General features: G+C 39.6%; 1 long non-coding RNA gene across 1 annotated transcript; it reads right to left on the bottom strand.

Moving 5' to 3' along the window:
* Positions 1–11,465: 11,465 nt before the first annotated feature.
* On the bottom strand, positions 11,466–12,310 carry LOC140591720 (uncharacterized). The gene is made up of 2 exons (XR_011992033.1): positions 11,735–12,310; positions 11,466–11,577 (listed from the first exon to the last, which is right to left on the bottom strand). It is a non-coding gene; the product is annotated as an uncharacterized lncRNA (long non-coding RNA).
* Between the last annotated feature and the right edge of the window lie 263 nt (positions 12,311–12,573).

Here is a 12,573-nt window from a genome sequence, read left to right as displayed (position 1 = left end):
GTTAGCTGAGCTGAATCTGTTTAGCCTTGAGCAAAGGAGACTAAGGGGGGGACATGATCCAGGTCTATAAGATTCTAACGGGTCTGCATGCTGTTCAGCCGAATGGCTACTTCAATATTTGTTTAAATACTAGAACTCGTGGCCATAAGTGGAAATCAGCGGGATTTTAAATTAAATTTGAGGAAGCACTTCTTTACACTAGGGCTGTCGCGGTTAGGAAATTTCCCTTGCGGTTTTTATGGGTGGCTCAATAGCGCGGTATGCGGTATTACCGCCGTTTAAAAATAAATAAATAAATAAAAATCTTGATTTTACTGCATACAAAGCTCTATTGCTGAGTTATGTAGCATATATTGTTGCTTTTTAACTGACAGAGAGACAAAACATTTTTTGTTTATTTTTTTAATGCCAAACAGCAATAAGAACATGCCTTTTCCAATTTAAAAAACGAAATCAAATCATTCTAAAGTAGGCTAACAATAAACAAACAATAAGAAATTATTTTTTCCAATTTGAAAAACGAAAAAAGGTTTCTCCACTGTATTGAATGGAACCATCTCCTCAACTAGATACTGTGTAACAGCGGCTGTAAGACATTTATACCGGTTACTTTCACGGTTGTATTTGACCGATTTCGCAAAGGCTTCAGCTACTCCTAACTGTCGGCTAGTACCGGCCTCAGCTGTTCTTTTTGATGTTGCTCCGCGACCTGATGCTGGAAGAGGCAGCTGCGCTTCAATGGCTGGATGACAGTTAGCGAGATGACACCGCAAATTAGATGTATTGCCGCGTGTCACAGGGACCTTTTTGCCACAAATTTTGCAAATCGGTTCATCTAAATTTGCCGGCTCACCCTTTTCATTGGGTTGAAAGCCGAAATGTTCCCAAACTGGCGACGTGACATTAGGTTTTGGGAGGAGAGCGCCTGCCATCGTTTCAATATTCAAAATCAACGAAACCCCGGATATTAACAGTTCGCGGGAAAATGACACTCGTAACACTCTGGTATCATTATTAATTTATTTAACATTCAATACAGGTGATGAATTGTAAAACAATAAGGCCACAGCCTCATGAAGAAGAAGAAAAAAAAATTAACCTTGTCCCTGCGGTTGCCGCGGTTTCTGCGGTTGCTTTCCTTCCTCTGCGGTTGGCTTGTCAATAGCGCGATATTACAATATTGCGGTTATCGCGACAGCCCTACTTTACACAGCGTGTAGTTAGAGTATGTAATAGTCTTCCTGCTAGTGTAGCGGAAGCTAAAACCCTGGGCTCCTTTAAATCTGAGCTAGATAAGATTTTAATAACTCTGAGCTATTAGTTAAGTTATCCCCAAACGAGCTTGATGGACCGAATGGCCTCCTCTCATTTGTAAATTTCTTAAGTAGAACATAAGAAAGAACATGAGGGCTGCTGCTAGTCATGGCAACACCACTACTAATGCAAGATACAATGAATTGTTAAACCCTGGTCCCTGTTCAGGCACCACTTATGTAACACTGCTGATTCCTGCCTCAGAACCAACCTATTACACACTATACGTAGGGAGGGACATTTCAGGGTGGCGTAAAGAGAAATACACCATCAGTTCACAGACCAAAGAATATTTACTAACAAAGGTGAGCAGCAAATGTACATGTAAATAATGAATTAACAATAACTCAAGAAAACTGGTGTTGAGATGGATAACCATACAACTGAAATGAATAGCACAGTCCAAAGTGGACACCAAACGTCCTCTTCCAGGTGAGGATGGTCCAAACAATGGTAGGATGTGAAGTCGGAAAGAGAAGGTTGGCAGTTGCAAGTAAATCAGGGGGGGAAAAAAAGGGTGTGTCTGCAGCTGACGTGACGTGGAGCGCAATCTGCCGTCGCCTGCAGGGGTGGAGTATACGCTGGATGTAAACAAAGGGGTATTCGAGGAGCTCAGCACGTTCAGCCAGTGCAATTTTGTCATCCATATTACAGAGTACAATACGATTGTCCGAAATCCTTATTGCTGTTAATGTTTAACAATTATTTAATTGTTGGTTGTTTTTTTTGTTTTTTAATGTTCTATATATCATGTTGAGCATTTTCTAGTCGCGGATAATTTGGATTTGGACGTCCAGCTACCATGAACGTCACAGTTTGTGGGTGCCTGTTCTTGATAAATAAAATAAATCGTAATAATAAATAAAAATGTTTCTTTCACCAAAAAAAGTGTATTCTGACGTATTTTTGTAGATTTCATATCGAAACACTATCGAACTGTATGTTTGTGTTGTCTGGTTTCATTTTCTCATATAATTAGTAAGGCTACTGTACACCTTGCAAACACTCATGTGAAATATCGACACTATTATAGAAACGTCACATTGGTTGGCACTGTACAAGTCATTATATGATAATTAATACAAGAAAGAAAAAGAAAATTGCAAAGCATCTGTTACATTTAAACATGGAAGTAGCATGTAGAAATAAGTCCCCCAGGCTTGGCATGTAGTAGTGGAAAAGGTTAAATTTTATGAAAACATTTAAAAGTGTTTGTGGCAGGATTTGTAATTATCCATTTTGTCCTATACACTGTAACAATAGGGAAGCTGCCCTGCATAATCTAAAAGTCCACAGAAGTGGCATGTAGAAATGAGGCCCCAGAACATGTGATATATTGCCAGGAAGGTCGGAATTTGTACTTTACAAAAATTTAAGATTGAAGATTCAAAAGGTTTATTCGTCATGTACACAGTTGTACACACACAACATGTAGTGGAATGTAACCCTGGTCACTCTGAGCAGCTGTGCATGATAAGAGAGTAACAAAATATAGAAAAAAATAAGAAAAATAATATGATAAAAAATATATGAAATGTTCAGCTGTACATAATCTATACATAAGTGATTGGTAAGAGGTATATAAGTGCAATGTGCAAGAGGCCTGAGGTATGTGCCAATGATTTGGACAGGGTGAAGCAGTACTTAGAGGCATTGAGTATTGTCCTGATTTAGGAGCATTATGACCTGGGGGAAAAAGCTCCTCTTTAACCTTTCCGTTCTGGGATGCATTTCCCAAGACCATAGTGGAGCAAAACTGTTGTAAAGTTGCGTAGTTCGAACTACAGTTCTTGAGCTGTAGTTAGAAGCTTAGTCCCGGGTAAATACATCAGCGATGGTGGAAAATGCAGTCTAATAAGGGTATAGTCACCGTGTAAGTAAGAAATTTAATAATCTTTCATAACTAATAAGGAATAATTTAGCTCTACGATCACATGTAATGTGAAGTTGTCTGAAAATTTAGTTTGAAACGTAATTGTTGTGTGGGTCTCTGGTCATAAGTACGGTAACTGTCGGTAGTGAGCAATAGGGACACCTTGCTGGGTGATGCGGGAAGAATCCTCTGTGTGACCCATCTGTACGTTGACGTCGAAATTCAACTCACCAGTGGCACTTGCACTCTCATCTAGCACATATTGTATGTTCTAGTCACTCTTTGGCTTCTTCTCATGTTTAGAAACATGTGTGAACAGTTTTGAGTCATTGTGTTTAAATGATGACTACTGTATGGTGGCTGTGCTGAACTTCTGCAGCCTGTGTTTTCTATTTTGCAAAGTTCACCACAGTGCAAAATGTGTTTTGATGAATGGGAATGTGTTTAGAGTTTTGCTCAAATCTGCAAATTGTGTTTAAAGTTTCACCAAAAGAGTGATTGATTCAATAAATGAGTTTTGGCAATTGGAAGTTTTGTTCCAAGAATGAGGTTTAGTCTTTAGGCAAGGTAAACTTTAACTTACCAAAGCTCTTTGGGGCGGTCAAACCAGATGTGTCCAGTTTATACAGATACTGCACAGTTAGGGGTAAAATGCTGTTATGGGCAGGGTTAATCAATTGTACAGTTGTGCTTAAAATGGGGGTATAAAATCCTTCAAATACTACAAAAGTTATGTAAGAGAACTTTTGTTTTTTGTTTTGTTAACAAGTACACCTACTCTTACAGTTTTAGACTTAACAGGTTTTAAAGAATTTTGTATTATATTATATTATATTATATTAACATGACTATAGCGAATGTCTGTCAGCCCCTTTTGACAGAAGGGCCTTTTAGCTATGTTTTCACAGAATCTGAGCCGGAAAAGTCAGGGGTAGAACTAATTTGCAATAATGCAAAAAACAGTGTGAGAGGAATGGATGTGTGGTTGCAATGACAGATAACATCACACGGTATGTGTAAAAGTAACTTGAAGACTGAATTGTGTTACAGTGAAAAAAACCCACAAGAGCACAATAAAGGACAAGTGACTCAGGCAGTCAGTCAGAAGGGTGTGTGAACATGCTTGGCAAACTGGGTGATAAGTATAATGATGAATGCCTGCTCACCAGTAAGTTCATGCTTATTTCCTTACAGTATCTCTTGAGGAGGCCTGCCAATGGTGTGGACAGTTTCAAAATAAAGATGGTGACTGGGTGAGGAAAATTACTGTAGTCATTTGATAGATGGGAAAATATGGCTACTTGTCTTATACTGTATGTTGTTAATCCCACTGTAGATACTCTGTGATGGATGCCAGAGGTGACAACACCGTGTCTGTACTGGCATGACCAAGAGCCAATTCAAACACATAACAAATGTTAAATGGTATTGCACAGCTTGTGAAGAGGAGTCTTCTTTATAAAAACGCAGCCACACTACAGTGGTATGCAAAAGTCTGCAACCACTTGTTAATTTAGCATTTTTTCCAACTTTTGACCTTTTACTTTTAACTCCTTCGTTGAGCCAATATATTTATTTGAAAACAGTGTTACAGGGGACACAGTAATAAAAATCAAGTTTTTATTCTAGGTTGGATTTACTTTTCTGAGTTTGTTTGTTAAAGCTCCCATGTCAATTGTCTTATTGAGTAATATGCGTAATGTATTTCTCTGGCCAAAGGTGCAAAATAAATTAGTATACTTCATATATAGTAGAACCGACATGCGTCAAGCTTTCTTCATGTTCGTGTAGGTGGCCTTGAAAAAGGACTTTTTTTGTCTCAGTGATGGCTCAGTATCTGGTGGGCCACACTTTGTTCTTGATCACCTGCCTGCACCGTGTCGGCATTGAGTGAACCAGTTTGATGAGGTGATCATGGGTGATAACATGATTCCAGGCTGCAATGAGTGACTCAATCAACTCATGTTTTGATTTTGGATGTCTCTTGGATATCTCCAAAGCCACCTTGTGCCACAAGTTCTCAATCGGATTCAGATCGGGAGATTGGGCAAGCCAGTCAATTGATCGATGTTGTTCTGACACTTCCAGTTGATCACCTTTTTGGTGCAATGGCACGGTGCATTGTCATCTTGGAACAGGAACCGGCCTTTAAACAGCTTCTGCAGTGACGGCACCATACACTTTTGCAGTACTGTGATGTACCATTCCATCAAAGATGTGCAGACGTCCGACGCCACTGGCAGCTATGCAGCCCCAGACCATGACCCTCAAAGGATGCTTCACAGTGAGGTTGAGGCACTCAGGCTTGAACTCCTCTCCAGGAAACCTCCTCACATAGGTGTCGGCCTGGCTACCAAACAGGCAGAAAGTGCTTTCATCGCTGGAAAGCACCTTTTCCCACCGTTTCACATGTCTAGCGTGAGTTCTTCCGTGTCCAGTCAATCCGGTTGCACCTTTGGACATCAGTCATCAGTGGCTTGTTGCGTGCCTTGCAACCCCACAGACCAAACTGCGGGAACCGGCAACAAACTGTTGATGAGGTGACACTGACATGACACGGTGAGGTTAACTTGTGACTTCTCAATGGAATGCGTCAAAGTGCATGATCCTAGCATGATTTTGATGCATGTGGATGACCAGACTGAGGCGTGTCTGCCACAAAACTCGCTTTCTTCTCATGTACAATCTTTACAAGTGCTCTGTGACTGCAGCCGACTTTGTTAGTAATCTGGCAGCATGAAAATCCATGAAAATTTGTTGTTCCAAGGAATATTTCTTAAATAATAGTTTATTTTCATTTTTAATTCTTCATTCTGCAAATGCAGATTTGTTTGTTTAATAAATGGTGTTGTTCACAAATCTACAAAAAGTAATTTGAGAACATGGCAATTCACTACTTTTCATGGTTCAAGGGCCCATAAACATGCACTTATCTAGTTGAAGCTGGATTTGAACCAGCAACCCCTGAATTACAAGCCCACATACTTAGACTACTGAGCTATACACTTACACTGAACTAGTCTAAGTTGTAACTTTTCAAGTGGAATGAATTGCAATGTACCTGACTATTATACTCATTAAGGTCAGTTCATTTACAGTTCCTACTTTCAAGAGCCAGCCAGCCAATCTAATTAATTTTTAAGTATTTCTCCTGTAATATGTAATACACGTTTAAGTTAATTTCCAGGTAAGCATTTCAGGCAAGGCAGTGCTCATTGACACAGATTATAAAGTTTGTTTCACTCTGCAGCTCCTGGACCTGCCCACTCTCCTGAAGACCAATAGCTCTCATGTATATTTGCATAGCATGACAGGGTACTGCCTTTGTTTTAACCTTTCACTATGATGGTGTTTCATAGGGCAACAGTATAAATACCCCAGAGACTTTAAGTAGTGACTGCATTTCCAACAGTGGATCCTAGTAGGATCTATTGGCTTATGTTCCATTGAGGGTATTTGGGTGGTATCTTGAAAGATGTATGTCCATGGAGTAATGAAAAAAAAAAGTGTTTTCTCAGTGCTTGTTTTCCTGCTGCAATATTGTTGCATTCTCATAACAAGCCATCTCACGCACAAGAACTATGCACAGTTTATTTCTAGCAGCTGGAGTGATAATTTAGCCACTAACCACCCAATTTCCCTGTACATTAAACCTCCTTACCAGGCTAAATGAAAATTAACATCACACCCAAAATAGAGCAACTGCTCAAGTAGCTAATAGAGTAGGATTTGTCATGGCATTCACATAATTTAAACCAGCAATAATTCCAACTGCTGACACAGATCCTTAGCCAAAAAGCTATCACTCTGGGTTAACAAATAGATACTACTACATGGAAGAGACTTATATCTGTGGCATTCCATTTTCAGTTGCGGTGGGTTTCTAAATTTGGGCTTCCAAAAATCAAGCCTAATAAAAAAATTTTAATATTAAATGAGCAAATTGATTTGATTTGTCCTTCTATCCCACCTTGTGATCTAAAAAGCAATGAGGCTGCCACACATAATATCAGCTCTATGGAAATACAGTCCCATAGCCACTACGGGAGCTCTCACCTTCTTTCACAATTGTGTTGTGCAGTCTAACAAATGGCCCTTAAGCCATGAACAGTAGTGAATGTAGTGAATTACTATGTTCTCACATTACTTTTTGTAGTTTTGTGAACAACACCATTTATTAAACAAATAAATATGCATTGGCAGAATGAAGAATTACAAATGAAAATAAACTATTATTTAAGAAATATTCCTTGGAACAACAAATTTTCATGGATTTTCATGCTGGCAGATTACTAACAAAGTCGGCTGCAGTCACAGAGCAGTTGTAAAGATTCTACAAAAGAAGAAAGTGAGTTTGGTGGCAGACACGCCTCGGTCTGGTCATCCACATGCATCAACATCATGCTAGGATCATGCACTTTGACGCATTCCATTGAGCAATCGCAAGTTGACCTCACCTCAGCTACTGCGTGAGTGGTCAGACAGCTGCCATGTCAGTGTCACCTCATCAACAGTTTTGTCTGTGGGGTTGCAAGGCACGCAACAAGCCACTGATGACTGATGTCCAAAGGTGCAACCGGATTGACTGGACACGGAAGAAGTCACGCTGGACATGTGAAACGGTGGGAAAAGGTGCTTTCCAGCGATGAAAGCACTTTCTGCCTGTTTGGTAGCCAGGCAGACACCTATGTGAGGAGGTTTCCTGGAGAGGAGTTCAAGCCTGAGTGCCTCAACCTCACTGTGAAGCATCCTTTGAAGGTCATGGTCTGGGGCTGCATGGCTGCCAGTGGCGTCGGACGTCTGCACATCGTTGACGGCATGGTCAGTGGGACCAAGTACATCACAGTACTGCAAAAGTGTATGGTGCCGTCAGTGCAGCAGCTGTTTACAAGCTGGTTCCTGTTCCAAGATGACAACGCACCGTGCCATTGCTCCAAACAGGTGATCAACTGGAAGCGTCAGAACAACATCGATCAATTGAGTGGCTTGCCAAATCCCCCGATCTGAATCTCATTGAGAACTTGTGGCACAAGGTGGCTTTGGAGATATCCAAGAGACATCCAAAATCAAAACATGAGTTGATTGAGTCACTCATTGCAGCCTGGAACCATGTTATCACCCATGATCACCTCATCAAACTCATTCACTCAAAGCCAACATGGTGCAGGCAGGTGATGGAGAACAAAGTATGGCCCACCAGATACTGAGCCATCACTGAGACACAAAATGTCCTTTTTCAAGGCCACCTACGCGAACATGAAGAAAACTTGACGCATGTCTGTTCTACTATATAGTATTACTCATTTATTTTGCACCTTTGGCGAGAGAAGTACATTACGCAAATTACTCAAAAAGATGATTGACATGGGAACTTTAACAAACTCAGAAAAGTAAAGCCAAGCTAGAATAAAAACTTGATTTTAATACCCAACTGTGTCCCCTGTAACACTGTTTTTCAAATAAATGCATTGGCTCAATGAAGGGGTTAAAAATAAAAGGTCAAAAGTTGGAAAAAATGCTAAATTAACAAGCGGTTGCAGACTTTTGCATACCACTGTAGTGTGGCTGCGTTTTTATAGCGAACACTTCTCTTCACAAGCTGTGCAATACCATTTAACATTTGTTATGTGTTTGAATTGGCTCTTGGTCATGCCAGTACAGACACGGTGTTGCCACCTCTGGCATCCATCACAGAGTATCTACAGTGGGATTAACAACATACAGTATAGGACAAGTAGTCATATTTTCCCATCTATCAAATGACTACATCAATTTCCTCAACCAGTCACCATCTTTATTTTGAAACTGTCCACACCATTGGCAGGCCTCCTCAAGAGATACTGTAAGGAAATAAGCATGAACTTACTGGTGAGCAGGCATTCATCATTATACTTATCACCCAGTTTGCCGAGCATGTTCACACACCCTTCTGACTGACTTTGCCTGAGTCACTTGCCCTTTATTGTGCTGTTGTGGGTTTTTTTCACTGTAACACAATTCAGTCTTCAAATGACTTTTACACATACCGTGTGATGTTATCTGTCATTGCAACCACACATCCATTCCTCTCACATTGTTTTTTGCATTATCTCAAATTATTTCTACCCCTGATTTTTCAGACTCAGAGTCTGTGAAAACATAGCTAAAAGGCCCTTCTGTCAAAAGGGGCTGACAGACATTCGCTATAGTCATGTTAATATAATATAATATAATATAATATAATATAATATAATATAAAATTCTTTAAAACCTGTTAAGTCTAAAACTGTAAGAGTAGGTGTACTTGTTTACAAGACAAAAAACAAAAGTTGTCTTACATAACTTTTGTAGTATTTGAAGGATTTTATACCCCATTTTAAGCACAACTGTACAATTGATTAACCCTGCCCATAACAGCCTTTTACCCCTAACTGTGCAGTATCTGTATAAACTGGACACATCTGGTTTGACCACCCCAAAGAGCTTTGGTAAGTTAAAGTTTACCTTGCCTTATGTTTCTGTTACAGTTTTTCTGAATTGCTAAAAGACTAAACCTCATTCTTGGAACAAAACTTCCAATTGCCAAAACTCATTTATTGAATCAATCACTCTTTTGGTGAAACTTTAAACACAATTTGCAGATTTGAGCAAAACTCTAAACACATTCCCATTCATCAAAACACATTTTGCACTGTGGTGAACTTTGATGCAAAATAGAAAACACAGGCTGCAGAAGTTCAGCACAGCCACCATACAGTAGTCATCACTTAAACACAAGGACTCAAAACTGTTCACACATGTTTCTAAACATGAGAAGAAGCCAAAGAGTGACTAGAACATACAATATGTGCTAGATGAGAGTGCAAGTGCCACTGGTGAGTTGAATTTCGACGTCAACGTACAGATGGGTCACATAGCGGATTCTTCCCGCATCACCCAGCAAGGTGTCCCTATTGCTCACTACCGATAGTTACCATACTTATGACCAGTGACCCACACAACAATAACGTTTCAAACTACATTTTCACACAACTTCACATTATATATGATCGTAGAGCTAAATTATTCCTTATTAGTTATGAAAGATTATTAAAAAATTTTACTTACACGGTGACTATACCCTTCTTAGACTGCATTTTCCACCATCGCTGATGTATTTACCCGGGACTAAGCTTCTAACTACAGCTCGTGAGTTGTTCGAACTACGCAACTTAATGACAGTGTTTGCGAACGTTCGTTCGAACTATACATATGGTCTTGGGAAACGCACCCCAGAACGGAAAGGTTAAGGAAGAGCTTTTTCCCCCAGGTCATAATGCTCCTAAATCAGGACAATACTCAATGCCTCTAGGTACTGCTTCACACTGTCCAAATCATTGGCACATACCTCAGGCCTCTTGCACATTGCACTTATATACCTCTTACCTATCACTTATGTATAGATTATGTACAGCTGAACATTTCATATATTTTTTATCTTATTATTTTTCTAATTTTTTCTATATTTTGTTACTCTCTTATCATGCACAGCTGCTCAGAGTGACCAGGGTTACATTCCACTACATGTTGTATGTGTACAACTGTGTACGTGACGAATAAACCTTTTGAATCTTCATTCTTCAATCTTGAATTTTCGTAAAGTACAAATCCGACCTTCCTAGCTGGCAATATATCACATGTCCCAGGGCAGGATTTCTACGTGCCACTTGAAGATTATTTATGGCAGCTTCCCCATGGTTACAGTGTACAGGGCGAAATGCACATTTAGAAATCCTGCCCCGGGCATTTTCATGCATTTTCGTATAGTACAAATTGCCAGCTTTCCGGCAGTATATCACATGTCCCAGGGCAGGATTTCTACGTGCCACTTCCGTGGACTTTTAGTTGAAGATTATTTATGGCAGCTTCCCCATGGTTACAGTGTACAGGGCGAAATGCACATTTAGAAATCCTGCCCTGGGCACTTTCATGCATTTCCATATAGTACAAATTGCCAGCTTTCCGGCAGTATATCACATGTCCCAGGGCAGGATTTCTACGTGCCACTTCCATGTTTCAATATAACAGATGCTTTAATTGCAATATCCTTTTTCTTTTATTTATTTCGTGTATTAATTCTGATAAAATGGCTTGTACAGTGGCAACCACGTTTCTACGTAGATATTTCACAGGAGTGCTTTCAAGCTGTACAGTATAGCTGTACTTATATGAGAAAATTTAATCAGATAACACCAAAACAGTTCAATAGTGCTTGGATGTGAGACCTACAGAAATACAGAATTACAATAAAATACTGACATGTTTGGTGAAAGACATATTTATTTATTGATTTATTATGATTTATTTTATTCGTCAGGAACAGGCATCCATGAACAGTGACGTTGGTAGCATGCATGGACATCCACGTCTGTCTGACGGGACAAGAGAGGGGAAAAATGTAGATTATCCTCGACCAGAGAACGCTCAACAGATAATATATAGAACATTTTCACATGTTTAACAAATTAACAATGAAATTAATGTTAACATTAAGAACAATACGATTTCAGACAACCGTATTGTACTGACTGCGCAGTTGCACCGCAATGCTGAGCTCCTCCTTTTGTTTACGTTCGGCGGAATCCGGCGGAATCCGCATTTTACCCTCACCCGGAAAAAAAGGCCTTTCTGAAAATAAAAAATCATACATCCCACTTTTTGCTAAACCCAACAAATACACATGTATATCATTCAAATAATTGTTACTAAATTTAACAAACAATACATCCATATCATTCAGAAAATCATCTTACATTGAGCCATGAACGCTTCCCGTTCCTCAAATAAGGACTTACTTCCTTTATTCTGAGCCTCAACAAACATGGCTGCCCTTGCCCTTATATAGGCTCTTGGTCCTTATAGTCCTCTTGGAAATTATACTGACCCTTAGAGGACAGGAGTATAATTGCAGACATCTGGTAACAAACCAGTGTTTGTTACAGTGCCCAGTTTCAGCGCACACACATAGACACACACAGTGCCCAGTTTCAGCGCAAACATACACAGTTCCCAGTTACAGGCTCCCCAACATCCTGTAGCGGAAAAGCAGTAACGGAGGGTGGAGACACTGAGTGACTGTAGTCTGCCTGTCATCTTATGAATTTGTATGAATTTTTCATTTAAAAACATTTTAAAGTATCTTTAGTGGGGAGAATAAATTCTGTTAAAATGAACGTACTACCTTAATTTTTGTATCTGTTACAGTCAATACCTACCTTTATTCCTAAATCTTTTTTTGTTTCTTTAGATTCAGATATATCCTCTTATATATGGAGAGGAAGGCATCCCCGTTTGAATAAAGCTCATCTCCAGAAATCTAGGCGTTATGGAGGCCTGGCTTTGCCTAATTTCTGTTATTACTATTGGGC

The sequence above is a fragment of the Paramormyrops kingsleyae genome, chromosome 6 (assembly GCF_048594095.1).
Source record: "Paramormyrops kingsleyae isolate MSU_618 chromosome 6, PKINGS_0.4, whole genome shotgun sequence".
NCBI lineage: Eukaryota > Metazoa > Chordata > Actinopteri > Osteoglossiformes > Mormyridae > Paramormyrops > Paramormyrops kingsleyae.
Note: the sequence above shows the minus strand (reverse complement) of the source record. Positions and strands in the feature narration are given on the sequence as shown.